Source organism: Anolis carolinensis, chromosome 4 (assembly GCF_035594765.1).
Source record: "Anolis carolinensis isolate JA03-04 chromosome 4, rAnoCar3.1.pri, whole genome shotgun sequence".
NCBI classification, from domain to species: domain Eukaryota; kingdom Metazoa; phylum Chordata; class Lepidosauria; order Squamata; family Dactyloidae; genus Anolis; species Anolis carolinensis.
This window is the reverse complement of record NC_085844.1, coordinates 255,797,290-255,821,204: the sequence shown is the minus strand read 5'-3', so window position 1 is coordinate 255,821,204 and position 23,915 is coordinate 255,797,290. Positions and strand designations below refer to the sequence as shown.

At 46.7% G+C, this 23,915-nt stretch overlaps 1 protein-coding gene and 1 long non-coding RNA gene across 2 annotated transcripts in view; one reads left to right on the top strand and one right to left on the bottom strand.

Annotated features, from left to right (window-relative positions):
• LOC100565150 (zinc finger protein 420-like) overlaps positions 1 to 18,819 on the bottom strand; it is a 23,270-nt gene extending 4,451 nt beyond the window's left edge. Inside the window, exon 1 of the mRNA XM_062979261.1 lies at positions 18,697 to 18,819. The gene's annotated coding sequence lies outside the window, so the exon portion shown is untranslated. The remainder of the gene's footprint in view (positions 1 to 18,696) is intronic.
• LOC134298583 (uncharacterized) lies at positions 18,812 to 23,915 on the top strand. Its single transcript, XR_010005692.1, has 2 exons — positions 18,812 to 19,006; positions 22,085 to 23,915. It is a non-coding gene; the product is annotated as an uncharacterized LOC134298583 (long non-coding RNA).

The window sequence follows — 23,915 nt, the reverse complement described above, 5'->3', positions numbered from 1 at the left end:
AAAAGACCTTGGAGTCCTCGTGGACAACAAATTAAACACGAGCCTACAATGTGATGCGGCTGCTAAAAAAGCCAATGGGATTCTGGCCTACATCAATAGGGGTATAGCATCTAGATCCAGGGAAGTCATGCTCCCCTCTATTCTGCCTTGGTCAGACCACACCTGGAGTCACACTGTGTCCAATTCTGGGCACCGCAGTTGAAGGGAGATGCTGACAAGCTGGAAAGCGTCCAGAGGAGGGCGACTAAAATGATGAAGGGTCTGGAGAACAAGCCCTATGAGGAGCGGCTTAAAGAGCTGGGCATGTTTAGCCTGCAGAAGAGAAGGCTGAGAGGAGACATGAGAGCCATGTACAAATATGTGAAGGGAAGTCATAGGGAGGAGGGAGGGAGCTTGTTTTCTGCTGCCCTGCAGACTAGGACGCAAGGGAACAATGGCTTCAAACTACAGGAAAGGAGATTCCACCTGAACATCAGGAAGAACTTCCTCACTGTGAGAAGGGCTGTTCGGCAGTGGAACTCTCTGCCCCAGACTGTGGTGGAGGCTCCATCTTTGGAGGCTTTGAAGCAGGGGCTGGATGGCCATCTGTTGGGGGTGCTTTGAATGCGATTTCCTGCTTCTTGGCAGAACGGGGTTGGACTGGATGGCCCATGAGGTCTCTTCCAACTCTACAATTCTATGATTCAAGCATGTCAGATAATACAGTAGGTTGGATAACAGGAACTCTACTGTACTATTATTATTAGGAGATATATGTGTATATGTTTATGTATATATGTGTGTATATATATGTGTTTATGTATATATGTGTGTATACACACACACACACACACACACAAAATGTAATGTCACTGGAATTGATAGCAACACAATTATTATATTATTATTATTATTGACACAACGACGTTGTATGACACAGCAAACAAGATAGATATGCTGGATTTCGTTTCACAGAATCACAAGTCGAACACTTCCCAAGTGTCTAGGACTGTGTGATGTATTTTCGGATGATGCGTGCAGATCCCAGTAAGGTGGCCTTTTGCAGTTGGCAGATCGTAATTTTGTCAATGTCTATTGTTTCCAAATGCCGGCTGAGATCTTTTGGCACGGCACCCAGTGTGCCCATCACCACTGGGACCACCTGCACTGGTTTCTGCCAGAGTCTTTGAAGTTCAATCTTGAGGTCCTGATAGCGGCTGAGTTTTTCCTGTTGTTTTTCTTCAATGCGACTGTCACCTGGGATGGCAACATCAATGATCCAAACCTTGTTCTTTTCCACAACTGTGATGTCTGGTGTGTTGTGTTCCAGAACTTTGTCAGTCTGGATTCGGAAGTCCCACAGTATCTTTGCGTGTTCATTTTCCAATATTTTTGCAGGTTTGTGATCCCACCAGTTCTTAACTGCAGGGAGGTGATACTTGAGGCATAGGTTCCAATGAATCATTTGGGCCACATAGTTGTGCCTCTGTTTGTAGTCTGTCTGTGCAATTTTCTTACAGCAGCTGAGGATATGATCAATGGTTTCATCGGTTTCCTTGCACAGTCTGCACTTTGGGTCATCAGCTGATTTTTCGATCTTGGCCTTGATTGCATTTGTTCTGATGGCTTGCTCCTGGGCTGCAAGGATCAGGCCTTCTGTCTCCTTCTTCAGGGTCCCATTCGTGAGCCAGAGCCAGGTCTTCTCCTTGTCAGCTTTTCCTTCAATTTTGTCAAGGAACTTTCCATGCAGTGTTTTGTTGTGCCAGCTGTCAGCTCTAGTTTGTAGTGCGGTTTTCTTGTACTGGTTTTTTGTCTGCTGTGCTTTGAGGAGTTTCTGATTTTTGACTTCCATCAAAGCAGGTTCTTCACTTTGCTTGACATATTCTGCCAGGGCATGTTCTTCTTTGACTGCTTGTTTGACTTGCAAGAGTCCTCTGCCCCCTGATCTTCTAGGCAGATACAACCGGTCAACATCACTGCGAGGGTGCAGTGAATGATGAATGGTCATGAGTTTTCTTGTTTTTCTGTCCAAATTGTCCAGTTCCATCTGTGTCCAGTTTATAATGCCAGCAGTATATCTTATGACAGGCATGGCCCAGGTGTTTATGGCCTTGATGGTGTTGCCTCCATTGAGCTTGCTTTTGAGAATTTTTCTGACCCTTTGTGTGTATTCTTTACTGACCACAGTTTTCACATGTTCATGCTTGATGTTGTCCAGCTGTAATATGCCCAGATATTTATAGGCCTCTGGCTGGTGACACCTTATTGTTTGGCCATTGGGCATATTGATGCCCTCACTTTCAATTATTTTTCCCTTCTTCAATGCCACTGTCGAACATTTGTCCAAACCAAACTCCATGTTGATATCAGTGCTAAAAATTCGGACAGTGTTGGTCAGAGACTGGATTTCAGTTTCCGTTTTCCCATATAGCTTCAGGTCATCCATGTACATCAAATGTGAAATTTTGTGAGAATTCTTAGATGTTTGGTAGCCGAGATTTGTTTTTTGTAAGATTGTTGACAGAGGGATCATGGCAATAATGAAAAGCAGAGGGGACAATGAGTCTCCCTGGAAAATTCCTCTCCTGATGTTGACAAGTCCATAACTTTCATTTCCAACAAACAGTTCAGTTTTCCAGTGCTCCATCATGTTTTCAATGAAGGTGCCAACGTTTTTACTAATCCCGATGGCGTCCAGGCACTTGATGATCCAGCTGTGTGGGAGTGAGTCAAAGGCCTTTTTGTAGTCAATCCACGTCATGTGAAGATTAGCTTTTCGGCTCTTACAGTTCTCCAGAATCATTTTGTCAATCAATAACTGGTCTTTTGTGCCCCTGCTTTTCCGTTTGTTGCCTTTCTGTTCATCTGGCAAGATGTTTTCTTCTTCAAGATAGTCTTGAATTCTGTCAGCTATGATGCCAGTCAGTAGTTTAAACATAGTGGGCAGACACGTTATTGGCCTGTAGTTTCCTGGTGCTGCTCCTTTTGCTGGATCCTTTTGTATCAGGTATGTTCTTCCAGTTGTTAGCCATTCACTGATACTTCCTTTCTGCAGCATCTCATTGAATTGTTGGGCCATTTTTCCATGTAAACTAATCAGATGTTTGAGCCAAAATCCATGGAGTTGATCACTACCAGGCGATGTCCAGTTCTTGACTTTTTGCACTCGTTTGCTGATCATTTCAGTTGTTATTTCCATCAGTTCCATTTTGTTCTGTGAGAATTTTCCTTCAAACTCCTTTATCCACCTAGCGTTTTTGTTGTAGTTCTTATTGTTTTCCCATAGCTCTTTCCAGAACTTCGTTGTTGCAGTTTTCTCTGGCTTTATGGTTACTGTGTCTGTTTTTTGGTTCAGGCTCTGATAGAACTGTCTTTGGTCTGATTGAAAAAGTTGATTTTGTCTGTACTGGATGATTCTGGCTTCATACCTTTCAATTTTTCTGGCTGTTGCTGTAATTTGTTCTTTCACAATTTCCAAAGCTTCTTCAATTTTTCTGGTGTTCAGCCAGTACTTTCGGATCAGGTATTGCTTGATTTTGTCATTCTTCAGTTTCTTCTCTTTCATATTTTTCAGGTTACTTGCATCTGATCTAAGCTTTTTGATTTTCAACTCTAGCCTGACCTTCCACTTTGGTTTTCCAGTCGATTTTCTTTGGGGCAGCCTTGGTTGTAGAAGCCCAAGCTCTTCTGTTACTATCACTGCTGCACTGTAGGCATACTGGTTTGTTTGTTCAATTGATGTTATTTGGACAGCGGAGAGTGCTGCATTCACATCTTTCATGAGAGGTGCCAGGTGTCTCTTGGGCACTGTTTTTAGAGTTGGGAGCCGCTTTCTTATTGCATTTGCTGCAGCATGAGCCATGATCTTATCCTTGAGCTCTTGTTGTCTTGCTGTCAAGGTTCCTGGTGGTTCAGCAGATGTTTCAAGTGCTGGTTCATGAAATTCTTGCAAAAGCTCCACACTTTCTTCTGGTTCAATCTGTTCCACCATTCCAAGTGTTGCTGGAGTCTCTGCTGCTGTCTGTGCTGTGGTCTGATGGTAATTTACTTTGCAAATTTTCTGGATTTCTTCAAGTTCAACTTTTATTATTATTATTATTATTATTATTATTATTATTATTATTATTATTATTATATGGAATATATATGTGTGTAGATGTAATGTCAATGGAGATTATACGAAAACAATAAATTATTATTATTTTATGGAATATAAATTTGTGTGTGTGTGTGTTATATGGAATATATGTGTGTGTGTGTGTGTATACTCTACCTCATTCAAGGTGAACTAAACCATCTAAACTGGGCTTTACAGGCCAACTACAGCAGAGCCCCGGTTATCAGAGATAAAGGGGCGGGCCCAATCTCAGATAACCAAACTGCTCGGATAGGGTGAGGGCTCGCCAAGGGACATCTCCCCGGATCTCGCTCAGCCAGGCCCTTGCTGGAGGAAAACTTTCCTCCAGCAATGGCCTGGCTGACGAAAACCTGCAGCACAATCCTCATTTCTCGGACAGGCCCTTGCTGGAAGAAAGTTTCCTTCAGCAATGGCCTGGCCAAGGAAAACCCACGGCACGCTCCTCGTTTCTCAGAGGGACAGGCACTTGGAAAGCACCACGAGCGCTGCTGCAGTGGCGATCCCTTCTCGAGAGAAGGAGGGAGGGGCACCCCCGGAGGCACTTCGGATAATACTGTATATATTCTACGACAGACATCAGAAGAGCTGTGAGACCAAGAACAATCCAGGAGAGTCAAGACAAAGATCCACCCAGAGGAAAGGTGTTCTTACCCTACATCAAGGGAAGCAATGACCACATGGGGAAGCTGATGAAGAAACACAACCTCCAAACCATCTACAGACCCACCAAGAAAATCCAACAAATGCTACGTGCAGCAAAGGACAAAAGGGATGCTCTCACCTCTGCAGGAGTCTACTGTATACCATGCAGCCTTGGACAAATTTACATAGGGACCCCCAAACGCAGTAGCATTGCCCAGGCACAAATCAAGGAACATGAAAGGCTCTGCGGACTCAATCAACCAGAGAAGTCAGCCATAACAGAGCACTTGAGCAACCAATCTGGGCACAGCATATTATTTGAGAACACAGAAATGCTGGACCACTCGGGCCCAGTCACCGAGCACCATCTTAGACAGCCATGGAACATCAACGGGGAGCTTGGAGGAAAGGGCAGTGTTTGTCTGCTGCAGGCTGCCTTTGACCTCAGCTCCTGGTGACTGGCTCCTTGCAGACTCTGGCCCTGACTGCCTGGCTGAAGCAAGGCCCAGCAGAAACACCTGCTACCTCCTGAGGCTGGGGCATAAAAGGAGGATGCTGGTGGGGGCCCAGTCACACAGCACCATCCTAGACAGCCGAAGAAGACCTTAGGATCATGATTGTGGTGGGGGGGTGGGTGTATCTAGATGCTATTTTTATGTTTTAATATCTTAATGTTAATGGTTTTAAATTGAATTTAAATGTTGATCGTTTCTATTGATTTTATGTTATGTTTGATTTGCTTTGTATAATGAGGCATTGAATTTTTGCCTAAATTTATGTTGTACGCCGCTCTGAGTCCCCTGCGGGGTGAGAAGAGTGGGATAGAAATGAAGTTAATAATAATAATAATAATAATAATAATAATTGTACTGGTTTCTGCCAGAGTCTTTGAAGTTCAATCTTGAGGTCCTGATAGCGGCTGAGTTTTTCCCGTTGTTTTTCATCAATGTGACTGTCACCTGGGATGGCAACATCAATGATGCAAACCTTTTTGGATCCTCATTTCCATGACACAGCACTTTATGAAACCTGTCCCCGCTGGTTTGCTTTTAATTACTCTGGTTTTATCTGCTTGGATTTTAATGTATTGTCCATTATTTTATTTTGTTTATCGTTGGAATGTTTTTAAGTTTTTGTCAAATATGTTATGTTGTTGTTTCAGGCTTGTCTCTGTTGTGAGCCACCCCGAGTCCCTTCGGGGAGATGGGGCGGGATATAAAAATAAAGTTTATTATTTATTATTTTTCTTTTCCACAACTGTGATGTCTGGTGTGTTGTGTTCCAGAACTTTGTCAGTCTGGATTTGGAAGTCCCACAGTATCTTTGCGTACTCATTTTCCAATACTTTTGCAGGTTTGTGATCCCACCAGTTCTTTGCTGCTGGGAAGTGGTACTCGAGGCATAAGTTCTATCTAATATTTTATTATTATTATTATTATTATTATTATTATTATTATATATCTATATCTATAATGTAGATCTGTCTACATTAAAGTGTCCCCCTCTCGGTCTGTGAGTGTAACAATAAAATTAACTCATTTCAAAAAGGCCTCAAGTGCAGTCAGTCCTTCCTCGGGAGAGGCAGGCACTCGCTCGCTCGCTCACTCCTGGTCAAGAAATGTTTTGGACTATTATTTGGATGTGATTTTCCTGCTTCTTGGCAGGGGGTTGGAGTAGATGGTCCATGAGGTCTCGTCCAACTCTACGATTCTATTATTTACTTCATTTCTATCCCGCCTTTCTCAACCCTGGAGGGGACTCAAGGTGGCTTACAGATCTGGCAAAAATTCAGTGCCACATAGGTAAACAATACAACAACAAAACTTTATTTATATACCGCTCTATCTCTGGTAAGGACTCAAGAACGGTTTAGTAAAAAAAGATAAAGGTTTCCCCTGATGTTAAGTCCAGTCATGTCCTACTCTGGGGGTTGGTGCTCATCTCCATTTCTAAGCCAAATAAGTTTACACATCATAAAAACATTCAATACATATACATACAGTAGAGTCTCACTTATCCAAGACTTGCTTATCCAAGATTCTGGATTATCCAATGCATTTTTGTAGTCAATGTTTTCAATATATTGTGCTATTTTGGTGCTAAATTTGTAAATACAGTAATTACAACGTAACATTACTGCACATTGAACTACTTTTTCTGTCAAATTTGTTGTAGAACATGATGTTTTGGTCCTTAATTTGTAAAATCATAACCTATTTTGATGTTTAATAGGCTTTTTCTTAATCTCTCCTTATTATCCAACATATTCACTTATCCAACGTTCTGCCAGCCCATTTATGTTGGATAAGTGAGACTCTACTGTATCAATATTATATGTATACACAATGTGGGAAGGTAACGGTGTTCCATGCAGTCATGCCGGCCACATGACCTTGGAGGTGTCAACAGACAACGGCAGCTCTTCGGCTTAGAAATGGAGATGAGCACCAACCCCCAGAGTCGGACACGACTGGACTTAACGTCAGGGGAAACCTTTACCTTACACAATATATTCAACTAGCTGTGCCCAGCCACACGTTGCTGTGGCGTTGTCTGGTGGTGTTGGTGAGAAATTGTTGAGGTAGTGGTGGTATTGAATGTCTGTTGTATGGTAGTCTTTATGTTTAGTATGCACACTGAAGTGGATTATATGGCAGTGTAGAGTCAAGATAATCCAGTTCAAAGCAGATAATATAAGATTCTAAATGGGTTATATAGCTGTTTAGAAGGGCCTTGAGTCTACACTGCCATATAATCCAGTTAAAATAAGATAATATGTGGAAGAGGCCTAAGTGAGGCCTAACTGTGCCTGTCCCCTGGGCTGAGTAGGTTGCTAGGAGACCAAGTGGGCGGAGCTTAGCCTTCAAACTGGCAGCAATTAAAAAACTATTATTCCTCTCCCTGTAATTAGGACTTTATTTTTCTTTTCTTTTTGTTGTATCAACCTAGAGCCATGAATGATGGGTTGTGTTGTCAAATTTCGAGGTTAGGGGGCCTGTAGTTTTGTTGTTTTGTCCGCTGCCCTGATGCCATCACTCTTTTATATATATAGATTATTACCGTAGCACAATATTAGTAAATGAAAGAACAATACAATATTTAAAAATAAAAACAATCTTAACCAACATAAACCTATCAGGATTTCAATGGGAAGTGTGGGCCTGCTTCTGGCCAATGAGATAGTCAAGTTAAGCAGGATTGTTGGTATTGTGTGCCTTCAAGTCATTTCAGACTTTGGGCGAGGCGAAGTCTAAAACTGAGGGTGGGGGCCAGGTAAATGACCTTGGAGGGCCGCATCCGGCCCCCGGGCCTTAGTTTGGGGACCCCTGGTCTGAAGGATTGTGGACCGGCCCTCTGCTTTAAAAGTTTGAGGACCCCTGGTCTAAATGCATAAGCAATTAAAGCACATATAAATCATTTCACGGGTTTAATAATAATAAAAATAAAACTTTATTTATACCCCGCCACCATCTCCCCAACGGGGACTCGGGGCGGCTTACATGGGGCCATGCCCAAAACAATACAAAATAAACAGCATATAAAAAACAACATTTCAGAACACAATGAACAGTACAATAAATAAAATATCCATTACAATACAAATCAAGAGAACAATAAAAACAAGGGCGGTCCACATGAACATTAAATTAAAACTCGGGGTGAGAGAAACATAAAATAAAACCATAGCAATCAGGGTCAAGGAAGTGGTGTAGTCTAGAGCAGGGGTCCCCAAACTAAGGCCCGGGGGCTGGATGCGGCCCATCGAAGCCATTTATCCGGCCCCCATGGCACAAAGGCAGAAGAGGATTGGACTAAATGGCCCAAGGGGTCTCTTCCAACCCTCTTTATTGTTGTTGTTTTGTTGTTGTTGTTGTTAACATTGAGGCTGGATGGCCATCTGTCAGGGATGCTTTGCTTGTGCTTTTGGTGCACAAAGGCAGAAGGGGATTGGACTAAATGGCCCAAGGGGTTTCTTCCAACCCTCTTTATTGTTGTTGTTTTGTTGTTGTTGTTGTTAACATTGAGGCTGGATGGCCATCTGTCAGGGATGCTTTGCTTGTGCTTTTGGTGCACAAAGGCAGAAGGGGATTGGACTAAATGGCCCAAGGGGTTTCTTCCAACCCTCTTTATTATTATTATTTTTATTATTATTATTATTATTAACATTGAGGCTGGGTAGCCATCTGTCAGGGGTGCTTTGCTTGTGCTTTCGGTGCACAAAGGTAGAAAGGGATTGGACTCAATGGCCCAAAGGGTCTCTTCCAACCCTATTTATTATTATTATTATTATTATTATTATTATTACTATTATTAATTATTATTGCTCGGTGGCCAACTATAGTTCGGCCCTCCAACGGTCTGAAGGATCGTGAACTGGCCCCCTGTTTAAAAAGTTTGGGGACCCCTGGTCTAGAGGCTAGATATTCGAGGGAGCAACAGGAAAGGAATGTAAAATAGTTACTCTCCAAAGGCACCACGGAAAAGCCATGTTTTCAAATCTTTCTTGAAGGCTACTAATGTGGGGGCTTGCCTAATCTCAGTGGGCAGTAAATTCCATAATCGGGGGGCCACAGCAGAAAAGGCCCTCTCCCTTGTTCCCACAAGGTGGGTCTGGGTTATTGGCAGTGGCGCCAGGAGAGCTTCCCCTGATGAACGAAGGGATCGGGTAGGCTGATAATAGGAGATACGGTCACGAAGGTAGGTGGGTCCCAAACCGTTTAGGGCTTTATATGTGATGGTATACACCTTGAATTGGGCCCGGAAAATAAACGGCAGCCAGTGGAGCTCCTTAAACAAGGGAGTACTTTTGTTTAATCCCCGGACTATGTAACCCCTTCCCCCTCCCTTCCTAACTGTAACCCTCACTAACTTACCCTGTTTTTATAATGTATTGCACGCAAAATAAAAAATAAAAAAATAATAAAAAAACAAGGGAGTAGATCTCTCCCTGTAACTCGCTCCCGTTATTAATCTGGCAGCCGAACGCTGAACCAATTATAGTTTCCGGGCCGTCTTCAGGGGAAGCCCCACGTAAAGCGCATTACAGTAGTCCAGTCTAGAGGTAACTAAGGCATGCACCACCGTGGTCAAGTCAGACTTCACGAGGTATGGTCGCAGTTGGCGCACAAGCTTGAGTTGTGCAAAGGCCCTCCCGGTTTAAAACCATACAAAATGCCGAGTCGTGATCTCAGGCGTTTTGGACTCCAACTCCCAGAATTCCTCACAGCCTCAGGCCCTTTCCTTTTCCCCCTCAGCCGCTTAAGCCAGGGGTCCCCAAACTAAGGCCCGGGGGCCGGATGCGGCCTTTCAAGGTCATTTACCTGGCCCCCAACCTCAGTTTTATAATATGTTTTTATATCAGTTTTAATAAGATAATATATTGTATATACATATAATATTGATAAAAATGTTATGTTATATAATATAATACTAATAATAATATCATATAATAATATTAATTGCAGTAGAGTCTCACTTATCCAAGCCTCGCTTATCCAAGCCTCTGGATAATCCAAGCCATATTTGTAGTCAATGTTTTCAATATATCGTGATATTTTGGTGCTAAATTTGTAAATACAGTAATTACAACATAACATTACTGTGTATTGAACTACTTTTTCTGTCAAATTTGTTGTATAACATGATGTTTTGGTGCTTAATTTGTAAACTCATAACCTAATTTGATGTTTAATAGGCTTTTCCTTAATCCCTCCTTATTATCCAAGATATTCGCTTATCCAAGCTTCTGCCGGCCCGTTTAGCTTGGATAAGTGAGACTCTACTGTATAGGTTATATATTACATATAGTATTACAGTATAGTGGTATAGTTCAATATAGTAATGTATAATGCTAATATTGTGCTATGCTAATAATATAATGTATTGTATGTACATACAGCTGCTTTGAGTCCCCTTCGGGGTGAGAAGGGTGGGATATAAATGTAGTAAATACATGTAGCAAATAAATAAATAATTTTGGATTTAGGCACACAACAACAACAACAATCCTAATTAACTTGACTATCTCATTGGCCAGTAGCAGGCCCACACTTTCCATTGAAATCCTGATAGGTTTATGTTGGTTAAGATTGTTTTCATTTTTAAATTTTGTATTGTTGTTTCATTGTTGTTGTTGTTTCGCACTACAAATAAGACATGTGCAGTGTGCATAGGAATTTGTTTGTATTTTTTTTTCCAAATGATAATTCGGCCCCTCCACAGTCTGAAGCAGGGGTCCCCAAACTAAGGCCCGGGGGCCGGATGCAGCCCTCCGAGGTCATTTACCTGGCCCCCGCCCTCAGTTTTATAATATAATATATTGTATATACATATAATATTGATAATAATATTATAATGTAATACAATATAACACTAATAATAATACCATATAATAATATTAATGATATATTCTATATTACATATAATATTACTAATAATATTACAGTATAGTGGTATCTCCTGCCAACCTAGCAGTTTGAAAACATGCAAATGTGAGTAGATCAATAGGTACCACTCCGGCGGGAAGGTAACGGCGCTCCATGCAGTCATGCCGGCCACATGACCTTGGAGGTGTCTACAGACAACGCCGGCTCTTCGGCTTAGAAATGGATATGAGCACCAACCCCCAGAGTCAGACATGACTGGACTTAACATCAGGGGAAACCTTTACCTTTACTATAGTGGTATAGTTGAATATAGTAATATATAATGCTAATATTGTATATACATATAATTTGTAAGCCACTCTGAGTCCCCTTTGGGGTGAGAAGGGTGTGATACAAATGTAGTAAATAAATGCAGTAAATAATAAATAAATAAATAAATTTTAGACTTAGGCTCACCCAAAGTCTGAAATGACTTGAAGGCACATAACAACAACAACAACAACCCTAATTAACTTGACTATCTCATTGGCCAGAAGCAGGACCACACTTCCCATTGAAATCCTGATAAATGTATGTTGGTTAAAATTGTTTTTATTTTTAAATATTGTATTGTTCTTGTTGTTTTTGCACTACAAATAAGACATATGCAGTGTGCATCGGAATTTGTATTTTTTCAAATGATAATCCGGCCCCTCAACAGTCTGAAGGATTGTGGACCGGCCCTCAGCTTAAAAAGTTTGAGGACCCCTGGTCTGAAGGATCGTGGACCGGCCCTCTGCTTTAAAAGTTTGAGGACCCCTGATCTAAATGTATAAGCAATTAAAGCACATAAGAATCATTTTCATGGGTTAAAAACCATACAAAAGTCATGATCTCAGGCGTTTTGGACTCCAACTCCCAGAATTCCTCACAGCCTCAGGCCCTTTCCTTTTCCCCCTCAGCCGCTTAAGCGGCTGAGGGGGAAAAGGAAGGGGCCTGAGGCTGTGAGGAATTCTGGGAGTTGGAGTCCAAAGCGGCTGAGGGGAGAAAGGAAGGGGCCTGAGGCTGTGAAGAATTCTGGGAGTTGGAGTCCAAAGCGGCTGAGGGGGGAAAGGAAGGGGCCTGAGGCTGTGAGGAATTCTGGGAGTTGGAGTCCAAAGCGGCTGAGGGGGAAAAGGAAGGGGCCTGAGGCTGTGAGGAATTCTGGGAGTTGGAGTCCAAAGCGGCTGAGGGGGGAAAGGAAGGGGCCTGAGGCTGTGAGGAATTCTGGGAGTTGGAGTCCAAAGCGGCTGAGGGGGGAAAGGAAGGGGCCTGAGGCTGTGAGGAATTCTGGGAGTTGGAGTCCAAAGCGGCTGAGGGGGGAAAGGAAGGGGCCTGAGGCTGTGAAGAATTCTGGGAGTTGGGAGTCCAAAGCGGCTGAGGGGGAAAGGAAGGGGCCTGAGGCTGTGAGGAATTCTGGGAGTTGGAGTCCAAAGCGGCTGAGGGGGAAAGGAAGGGGCCTGAGGCTGTGAAGAATTCTGGGAGTTGGGAGTCCAAAGCGGCTGAGGGGGAAAGGAAGGGGCCTGAGGCTGTGAGGAATTCTGGGAGTTGGGAGTCCAAAGCGGCTGAGGGGGAAAGGAAGGGGCCTGAGGCTGTGAAGAATTCTGGGAGTTGGAGTCCAAAGCGGCTGAGGGGGGAAAGGAAGGGGCCTGAGGCTGTGAAGAATTCTGGGAGTTGGAGTCCAAAGCGGCTGAGGGGGGAAAGGAAGGGGCCTGAGGCTGTGAGGAATTCTGGGAGTTGGGAGTCCAAAGCGGCTGAGGGGGAAAGGAAGGGGCCTGAGGCTGTGAGGAATTCTGGGAGTTGGGAGTCCAAAGCGGCTGAGGGGGGAAAGGAAGGGGCCTGAGGCTGTGAGGAATTCTGGGAGTTGGAGTCCAAAGCGGCTGAGGGGGAAAGGAAGGGGCCTGAGGCTGTGAGGAATTCTGGGAGTTGGAGTCCAAAGCGGCTGAGGGGGGAAAGGAAGGGGCCTGAGGCTGTGAAGAATTCTGGGAGTTGGAGTCCAAAGCGGCTGAGGGGGAAAAGGAAGGGGCCTGAGGCTGTGAAGAATTCTGGGAGTTGGAGTCCAAAGCGGCTGAGGGGGGAAAGGAAGGGGCCTGAGGCTGTGAGGAATTCTGGGAGTTGGAGTCCAAAGCGGCTGAGGGGGAAAGGAAGGGGCCTGAGGCTGTGAGGAATTCTGGGAGTTGGAGTTCAAAGCGGCTGAGGGGGGAAAGGAAGGGGCCTGAGGCTGTGAAGAATTCTGGGAGTTGGAGTCCAAAGCGGCTGAGGGGGGAAAGGAAGGGGCCTGAGGCTGTGAAGAATTCTGGGAGTTGGAGTCCAAAGCGGCTGAGGGGGGAAAGGAAGGGGCCTGAGGCTGTGAGGAATTCTGGGAGTTGGAGTCCAAAGCGGCTGAGGGGGAAAGGAAGGGGCCTGAGGCTGTGAGGAATTCTGGGAGTTGGAGTTCAAAGCGGCTGAGGGGGGAAAGGAAGGGGCCTGAGGCTGTGAAGAATTCTGGGAGTTGGAGTCCAAAGCGGCTGAGGGGGGAAAGGAAGGGGCCTGAGGCTGTGAAGAATTCTGGGAGTTGGAGTCCAAAGCGGCTGAGGGGGGAAAGGAAGGGGCCTGAGGCTGTGAGGAATTCTGGGAGTTGGAGTCCAAAGCGGCTGAGGGGGAAAGGAAGGGGCCTGAGGCTGTGAAGAATTCTGGGAGTTGGAGTCCAAAGCGGCTGAGGGGGAAAGGAAGGGGCCTGAGGCTGTGAAGAATTCTGGGAGTTGGAGTCCAAAGCGGCTGAGGGGGAAAGGAAGGGGCCTGAGGCTGTGAAGAATTCTGGGAGTTGGAGTCCAAAGCGGCTGAGGGGGGAAAGGAAGGGGCCTGAGGCTGTGAAGAATTCTGGGAGTTGGAGTCCAAAGCGGCTGAGGGGGAAAGGAAGGGGCCTGAGGCTGTGAAGAATTCTGGGAGTTGGAGTCCAAAGCGGCTGAGGGGGAAAGGAAGGGGCCTGAGGCTGTGAAGAATTCTGGGAGTTGGAGTCCAAAGCGGCTGAGGGGGAAAGGAAGGGGCCTGAGGCTGTGAAGAATTCTGGGAGTTGGAGTCCAAAGCGGCTGAGGGGGAAAGGAAGGGGCCTGAGGCTGTGAAGAATTCTGGGAGTTGGAGTCCAAAGCGGCTGAGGGGGAAAGGAAGGGGCCTGAGGCTGTGAAGAATTCTGGGAGTTGGAGTCCAAAGCGGCTGAGGGGGAAAGGAAGGGGCCTGAGGCTGTGAAGAATTCTGGGAATTGGAGTCCAAAGCGGCTGAGGGGGAAAGGAAGGGGCCTGAGGCTGTGAAGAATTCTGGGAGTTGGAGTCCAAAGCGGCTGAGGGGGGAAAGGAAGGGGCCTGAGGCTGTGAGGAATTCTGGGAGTTGGAGTCCAAAGCGGCTGAGGGGGGAAAGGAAGGGGCCTGAGGCTGTGAGGAATTCTGGGAGTTGGAGTCCAAAGCGGCTGAGGGGGAAAGGAAGGGGCCTGAGGCTGTGAAGAATTCTGGGAGTTGGAGTCCAAAGCGGCTGAGGGGGAAAGGAAGGGGCCTGAGGCTGTGAAGAATTCTGGGAGTTGGAGTCCAAAGCGGCTGAGGGGGAAAGGAAGGGGCCTGAGGCTGTGAAGAATTCTGGGAGTTGGAGTCCAAAGCGGCTGAGGGGGAAAGGAAGGGGCCTGAGGCTGTGAAGAATTCTGGGAGTTGGAGTCCAAAGCGGCTGAGGGGGAAAGGAAGGGGCCTGAGGCTGTGAAGAATTCTGGGAGTTGGAGTCCAAAGCGGCTGAGGGGGAAAGGAAGGGGCCTGAGGCTGTGAAGAATTCTGGGAATTGGAGTCCAAAGCGGCTGAGGGGGAAAGGAAGGGGCCTGAGGCTGTGAAGAATTCTGGGAGTTGGAGTCCAAAGCGGCTGAGGGGGGAAAGGAAGGGGCCTGAGGCTGTGAGGAATTCTGGGAGTTGGAGTCCAAAGCGGCTGAGGGGGGAAAGGAAGGGGCCTGAGGCTGTGAGGAATTCTGGGAGTTGGAGTCCAAAGCGGCTGAGGGGGGAAAGGAAGGGGCCTGAGGCTGTGAGGAATTCTGGGAGTTGGAGTCCAAAGCGGCTGAGGGGGGAAAGGAAGGGGCCTGAGGCTGTGAGGAATTCTGGGAGTTGGAGTCCAAAGCGGCTGAGGGGGGAAAGGAAGGGGCCTGAGGCTGTGAGGAATTCTGGGAGTTGGAGTCCAAAGCGGCTGAGGGGGAAAGGAAGGGGCCTGAGGCTGTGAAGAATTCTGGGAGTTGGAGTCCAAAGCGGCTGAGGGGGAAAGGAAGGGGCCTGAGGCTGTGAGGAATTCTGGGAGTTGGAGTCCAAAGCGGCTGAGGGGGGAAAGGAAGGGGCCTGAGGCTGTGAAGAATTCTGGGAGTTGGAGTCCAAAGCGGCTGAGGGGGAAAGGAAGGGGCCTGAGGCTGTGAAGAATTCTGGGAGTTGGAGTCCAAAGCGGCTGAGGGGGAAAGGAAGGGGCCTGAGGCTGTGAGGAATTCTGGGAGTTGGAATCCAAAGCAGCTGAGGGGGAAAGGAAGGGGCCTGAGGCTGTGAGGAATTCTGGGAGTTGGAGTCCAAAGCGGCTGAGGGGGGAAAGGAAGGGGCCTGAGGCTGTGAGGAATTCTGGGAGTTGGAGTCCAAAGCGGCTGAGGGGGAAAGGAAGGGGCCTGAGGCTGTGAGGAATTCTGGGAGTTGGAGTCCAAAGCGGCTGAGGGGGAAAGGAAGGGGCCTGAGGCTGTGAAGAATTCTGGGAGTTGGAGTCCAAAGCGGCTGAGGGGGAAAGGAAGGGGCCTGAGGCTGTGAGGAATTCTGGGAGTTGGAGTCCAAAGCGGCTGAGGGGGGAAAGGAAGGGGCCTGAGGCTGTGAAGAATTCTGGGAGTTGGAGTCCAAAGCGGCTGAGGGGGAAAGGAAGGGGCCTGAGGCTGTGAAGAATTCTGGGAGTTGGAGTCCAAAGCGGCTGAGGGGGAAAGGAAGGGGCCTGAGGCTGTGAGGAATTCTGGGAGTTGGAATCCAAAGCAGCTGAGGGGGAAAGGAAGGGGCCTGAGGCTGTGAGGAATTCTGGGAGTTGGAGTCCAAAGCGGCTGAGGGGGGAAAGGAAGGGGCCTGAGGCTGTGAGGAATTCTGGGAGTTGGAGTCCAAAGCGGCTGAGGGGGAAAGGAAGGGGCCTGAGGCTGTGAGGAATTCTGGGAGTTGGAGTCCAAAGCGGCTGAGGGGGAAAGGAAGGGGCCTGAGGCTGTGAAGAATTCTGGGAGTTGGAGTCCAAAGCGGCTGAGGGGGAAAGGAAGGGGCCTGAGGCTGTGAGGAATTCTGGGAGTTGGAATCCAAAGCAGCTGAGGGGGAAAAGGAAGGGGCCTGAGGCTGTGAGGAATTCTGGGAGTTGGAGTCCAAAGCGGCTGAGGGGGAAAAGGAAGGGGCCTGAGGCTGTGAAGAATTCTGGGAGTTGGAGTCCAAAGCGGCTGAGGGGGAAAGGAAGGGGCCTGAGGCTGTGAGGAATTCTGGGAGTTGGAGTCCAAAGCGGCTGAGGGGGAAAGGAAGGGGCCTGAGGCTGTGAGGAATTCTGGGAGTTGGAGTCCAAAGCGGCTGAGGGGGAAAAGGAAGGGGCCTGAGGCTGTGAAGAATTCTGGGAGTTGGAGTCCAAAGCGGCTGAGGGGGGAAAGGAAGGGGCCTGAGGCTGTGAGGAATTCTGGGAGTTGGAGTCCAAAGCGGCTGAGGGGGAAAGGAAGGGGCCTGAGGCTGTGAGGAATTCTGGGAGTTGGGAGTCCAAAGCGGCTGAGGGGGAAAGGAAGGGGCCTGAGGCTGTGAGGAATTCTGGGAGTTGGAGTCCAAAGCGGCTGAGGGGGAAAAGGAAGGGGCCTGAGGCTGTGAGGAATTCTGGGAGTTGGAGTCCAAAGCGGCTGAGGGGGAAAGGAAGGGGCCTGAGGCTGTGAGGAATTCTGGGAGTTGGAATCCAAAGCGGCTGAGGGGGAAAAGGAAGGGGCCTGAGGCTGTGAGGAATTCTGGGAGTTGGAGTCCAAAGCGGCTGAGGGGGAAAGGAAGGGGCCTGAGGCTGTGAGGAATTCTGGGAGTTGGAGTCCAAAGCGGCTGAGGGGGAAAAGGAAGGGGCCTGAGGCTGTGAAGAATTCTGGGAGTTGGAGTCCAAAGCGGCTGAGGGGGAAAGGAAGGGGCCTGAGGCTGTGAGGAATTCTGGGAGTTGGAATCCAAAGCAGCTGAGGGGGAAAAGGAAGGGGCCTGAGGCTGTGAGGAATTCTGGGAGTTGGAGTCCAAAGCGGCTGAGGGGGAAAAGGAAGGGGCCTGAGGCTGTGAAGAATTCTGGGAGTTGGAGTCCAAAGCGGCTGAGGGGGAAAGGAAGGGGCCTGAGGCTGTGAGGAATTCTGGGAGTTGGAGTCCAAAGCGGCTGAGGGGGAAAGGAAGGGGCCTGAGGCTGTGAGGAATTCTGGGAGTTGGAGTCCAAAGCGGCTGAGGGGGAAAAGGAAGGGGCCTGAGGCTGTGAAGAATTCTGGGAGTTGGAGTCCAAAGCGGCTGAGGGGGGAAAGGAAGGGGCCTGAGGCTGTGAGGAATTCTGGGAGTTGGAGTCCAAAGCGGCTGAGGGGGGAAAGGAAGGGGCCTGAGGCTGTGAGGAATTCTGGGAGTTGGAGTCCAAAGCGGCTGAGGGGGAAAAGGAAGGGGCCTGAGGCTGTGAGGAATTCTGGGAGTTGGAGTCCAAAGCGGCTGAGGGGGGAAAGGAAGGGGCCTGAGGCTGTGAGGAATTCTGGGAGTTGGAGTCCAAAGCGGCTGAGGGGGGAAAGGAAGGGGCCTGAGGCTGTGAAGAATTCTGGGAGTTGGAGTCCAAAGCGGCTGAGGGGGAAAGGAAGGGGCCTGAGGCTGTGAGGAATTCTGGGAGTTGGAATCCAAAGCAGCTGAGGGGGAAAAGGAAGGGGCCTGAGGCTGTGAGGAATTCTGGGAGTTGGAGTCCAAAGCGGCTGAGGGGGAAAGGAAGGGGCCTGAGGCTGTGAGGAATTCTGGGAGTTGGAATCCAAAGCAGCTGAGGGGGAAAAGGAAGGGGCCTGAGGCTGTGAGGAATTCTGGGAGTTGGAGTCCAAAGCGGCTGAGGGGGAAAGGAAGGGGCCTGAGGCTGTGAGGAATTCTGGGAGTTGGAATCCAAAGCAGCTGAGGGGGAAAAGGAAGGGGCCTGAGGCTGTGAGGAATTCTGGGAGTTGGAGTCCAAAGCGGCTGAGGGGGAAAGGAAGGGGCCTGAGGCTGTGAGGAATTCTGGGAGTTGGAGTTCAAAGCGGCTGAGGGGGAAAGGAAGGGGCCTGAGGCTGTGAGGAATTCTGGGAGTTGGAGTTCAAAGCGGCTGAGGGGGGAAAGGAAGGGGCCTGAGGCTGTGAAGAATTCTGGGAGTTGGAGTCCAAAGCGGCTGAGGGGGGAAAGGAAGGGGCCTGAGGCTGTGAAGAATTCTGGGAGTTGGAGTCCAAAACGCCTGAGAGAAGGGAGTTTTGTGCTGGAGGGCGAAACCACGGGTGGGTGGGCGAGTGGGAGGGGGTCTTTCACACAAGCCTCCCCCTCGTCTCACCTCTCTCTCTCTCTCTTTCTCTCTCTCTTTCTTTTGGGATTCAACCGCCGCCCCGGACGCTCCTTCCTTCCTTCCTTCCTTCTTTGTCTCCAAAATGGCGGAGGCAGGCGAGGCTCCATCCGAGAGGCCCCGCCCCTTCAGGCCGCGTGTCGCCCTCCCATTGGCTGCGCCCGGGAAGGCGCGCGCGCGCGCGCGCGAGAGAGAGAATAGGGTTGTTGTATGTCTTTCGGGCTGTGTGGCCAATGTTCCAGAAGCATTCTCTCCTGACGTTTCGCCCACGTCTACGGCAGGCATCCTCAGAGGTGGTGAGGTATGGATAAAGAGAGAGAATAAGTGAGAGAAATAGAGGGAGATAGAGATTAATCAAGAGAGAAAGAGAGAGTGAGATGGAGATAGAGACAAAGAGAGGAGATAGAGTGAGAGAGATGCAGAGAGAAAGGGAGGCAGATAGAGAAAGAGAGAGAGAAAGAAAGTGAGAGAGGGTTCACAATGCACACATATATGGCAAACATTCAATGCCATTAGGCATACCACATATAGACAGACGCGGCGGCAATTTCACCTTTTCCAGCTTCATCATCCACTGTGACGCCGAGCCCGTGGTGGAAACTTCCTCATTTCCAAACGCTGCTGGGCGATTTTTTAAATTGTGTCGTAAATTAGTTAAATTAGCCTCCCCACATAAGTGGTACCTAAATTTCCTACTTGATAGATGCAACTACAGTAGAGTTTCACTTATCCAAGCTAAACGGGCCGGCAGAAGCTTGGATAAGCGAATATCTTGGATAATAAGGAGGGATTAAGGAAAAGCCTATTACACATCAAATTAGGTTATGATTTTACAAATTAAGCACCAAAACATCATGTTTTACAACAAATTTGACAGAAAAAGTAGTTCAATACGCAGTAATGTTATGTTGTAATTACTGTATTTATGAATTTAGCACCAAAATATGATGTACATTGACTACAAAAATGGCTTGGATTATCCAGAGGCTTGGATAAGCGAGGCTTGGATAAGTGAGACTCTACTGTACTGTGCAATCCTAATAATATAATATATTGTGTATACATATACAGTAGAGTCTCACTTATCCAACATAAACGGGCCGGCAGAAGCTTGGATAAGCGAATATCTTGGATAATAAGGAGGCATTAAGGAAAAGCCTATTAAACATCAAATTAGGATATGATTTTACAAATGAAGCACCAAAACATCATGTTAGACAACAAATTTGGCAGAAAAAGTAGTTCAATAAGCAGTAATGCTATGTAGTAATTACTGTATTTTTGAATTTATCACCAAAATATCACGATATATTGAAAACATTGACTACAAAAATGCGTTGGATAATCCAGAACGTTGGATAAGCGAGTGTTGGATAAGTGAGACTCTACTGTAAAATTGATAATAATATTATAATGTAATACAATATAATATGTATTTATTTATAACAGTATTTCTACCCCGCCCTTCTCATCCAATAGGGGACTCAGGGCAGCTAATAATAATAAAAATAATACAATATAATAATATTGTATAATATAATAATATTAATTATATATTATATATCAAATGTAATATTACTAATAATATTACGGTATAGTGATATAGTACAATATAGTAATATATAATGCTAATATTGTGATATGCTAATAATATAATATATTGTATGTACATATAACTTGTAAGCCACTCTGAGACCCCTTCGGGGTGAGAGAATGTGGGTATAAATGTAGTAAACAAACAAATAAATAAATAATCGTTGTTGAGGTGGTTGTTGTTTTTTTTGCATTACAAATAAGACATGTCCAGTGTGCATAGGAATTTGTTAGTATTTTTTAATGATAATTTGGCCCCTCAACAATCTGAGGAGCCATGAACTGGCCCTCCACTTAAAATGTTTGAGGACCCCTGAGCTAGAGACAAAGAGAGAGAGAGAGCGAGAGAGAGAGAGATGCAGAGAGAAAGGGAGGCAGATAGAGAAAGAGAGAGAAAGAAAGTGAGAGAGGGTACACAATGCACACATACATGGCAAACATTCAATGCCGTTAGACATACGACATATAGACAGACGCAGTGGCAATTTCACCTTTTCCAGCTTCATCATCCACTGTGACGCCGAGCCCTTGATGGAAAATTCCTCATTCCAAACGCTGCTGGGCGATTTTTTAAATTGTGTTGTAAATTAGTTAAATTAGCCTCCCCACATTTTTTTTTTCGTGTCAGGAGCAACCGGAGTTGCTTCTGGAGTGAGAGAATTGGCCGTCTGCAAGGACGTTGCCCAGGGGACGCCCGGATGTTTTGATGTTTTTCCATCCTTGTGGGAGGGAGGCTTCTCTCATGTCCCCGCATGGAGCTGCAGCTGATAGAGGGAGCTCATCCGCACTCTCCCCGGGCGGGATTCGAACCTGGCAGCCTTCAGGTCAGCAACCCAACCTTCAAGTCACGAGGCTTTAGTCCACTACGCCACCGGGGGCTCCTTACCTCCCCACATAAGTGGTACCTAAATTTCCTACTTGATAGATGCAACTATCTTTCGGGTTGCTTATGTCAACAATGAGCAGGACTATTTTTTAATGGTTGGGTGCTCACTCCGACACGGACTGGCTTTGAACTCATGACCTCTCGGTCAGTCGTGATTTATTGCAGCTGGCTACTAACCAGCCTGCGCCACAGCCCGGCCCAATTTTAAGGCACTCCTCCATTTCAGCAGCAATGACATGGATGATGGATGCTTTAAACCAGTGGTTCCCAATCTTTTTTTGACCAGGGACCCCTCTCCAACCTTGTCAGAGTATTTGCAGCGCAGCAGTAGTTGGATGGAAGCAGTGAAGCGCAGAACAAAGAGACACTCAGAGACGTTGGTAAAACTATTTACAAAGTTTCCCTGTATGAAGCAGTAATCAACACAAACAGACTTGCAGACGATAGACGAACACAGGACTGTTCTGTTCTCCAACAGAACTTGACTTAAACTCTAGGCAGACAGAACTCAACTGAACTTTTCCTGAATCCCTCCTTATTATCCAACATATTCGCTTATCCAACATTCTGCCTGCCCGTTTATGTTGGATAAGTGAGACTCTACTGTAATCTGTATCTTATAGGCAGTGTGGAAGAGGCCTAAGTGAGGCCTAACTGTGCCTGTCCCCTGGGCTGAGTAGGTTGCTAGGAGACCAAGTGGGTGGAACTTAGCCTTGTAACTGGCAGCAATTGGATAAAAACAATTATTCCTCTCCCTCTAATTAGGACTTTATTTTTCTTTTCTTTTTGTTGTATCAACCTAGAGCCATGGATGATTGGTCGTGTTGTCAAATTTTGAGGTTGGGGGGCCTGTAGTTTTGTTGTTTTGTCCGCCGCCCTGATTCCCTCACTCTTTTATAGATAACCTAAGGAGATGCGTCCTGAGGAGATGAAAGAGCTTGCAAAACTACAGCTCCCTGGGTTCCGCAGCGTGGAGCCACGGCAGTCCCAAAGACTAGTGCGGCCAACCAAGGCGGCCTCCTCCGTGTTGCTGGGGAGCAAGGAAAGGCCTTGGGGCCGGACTGTGGCGCAGCTGGCTAGTAACCAGCTGCTATAAATCACTACTGACCAAGAGATCATGAGTTCGAAGCCCAGGTCGGGTTAAGCCTCCGACCATAAAAAAAAAATAGCCCCGGCTTGCTGTTGACCTAGCAGCCCCGAAAGACAGTTGCATCTGTCAAATAGGGAAAATTTAGGTAAGCTTTATGCGGGAGGCTAATTTAACTAATCTACAACACCATAAAACTGCTCACGAGGAAAAGAATGAAGGAAGAACAGCCACCAATGGACGGTGAAGCAACAGCTCCCCCTGTGGCCAGAATCGTGAAGCTGGAAAGATGTTAAAAAATGCCTCTGTGTCTGTCTAAAACTGAATGTTGTTTGTCTGTTGGCATTGAATGTTTGCCATATATGTGTTCATTGTAATCCGCCCAGAGTCCCCTTCGGGGTGAGAAAGAAGGGCGGGATATAAATAAATACTGTAAATTGGGAAACATCCCCACCCACCAAGGACAGGGCAGGACAGGACAAGGGCCAGCCTTCCATCTCCGCAAGAGTTTACCTGTTTGTGTTGCAAACCATGAAGAGCGGAGGTAAGGTGCCTTAGAAACACCTGAGTGGCTGACAAAGCCAAAGAGAAAAGAACGAGGTCCCACCCAGTTTTGGAAGCCAGGTCCTGGGTCACACTTGGATGGGAGGCTGGCTGTGAGTCTCAGGTGCTGCAGGCAATATCACGGCCCGGATTGAGGATCATGCGCAAGGATTTGGGATGAACGGAACTGTGCACTTGATACGTTTTAAGTTTTGTACATTGCTCGCTCCATGTGTTTCAATGCTTAATGTAAATTGTTTCTTAACTGTTTCATGTTTTATTGTACTGTTGTTTTTATTGATGAAGGTGTATTGGGAAAATATAATACTTGTATTGGAAAATATATATCGAATGTAATCATGTTAAAGAAATAGATATAGAGAAATGTAATCACAAGCAGATGTGTGCTAGTTTTAGGAATACTCTGTTCAGCGAAATAACTGCCTGCCCGTAGCAAGACTGAAAGTTCACTGAGACATCTGTTAAATGTCAACAAAGAACAGATAAAGCTCCATGCTAATGGACAAAAGACAAATTAAGGTTTTTTGGGATGTCAAGATAAGACCTAGAGCCATGAGGGGAGTGCCATTAAGTCTCTGACAACTAGGATTAATTAATGAGAACCCTAATGCATGAGGCGAGAATTCCAGTCTAATAGGTCACTAACAGCTGAGACAACTGGAATTCGCCTTTATTAATGAACACCCTTAATGTGTGAGACGAGAATTCCAATGCTAATAGGTCTTTGACAGTTGAGATAACTAGGATTCTCCTTAATTAATGAGAATCCTTAATGGGTAAGGCGAGGATTCCAAAAGATAACACCCTAATGGAAGGGTAGAGGTCCTAAAAGTAGTTTATATTTTAGGAAAATGCCAAGATAAGCTTTTTAGTTAAGTGCTCAGTAAGACTTTTGTTTGACATTAATTGGTGATTGATAATACCTGTGACGTAGGATAGAGGCAAGCCAAAATAGTATATAAGGATCTGTGTTCTTTGTCTAAATTACCTTCGCTTTCCTGATGACAGGAGAAGGTCTCCTTTTTCTTTATTGCTGTATTCTCACTGGCCATTGAGAATAAAGACGTCATTTTTCTACAA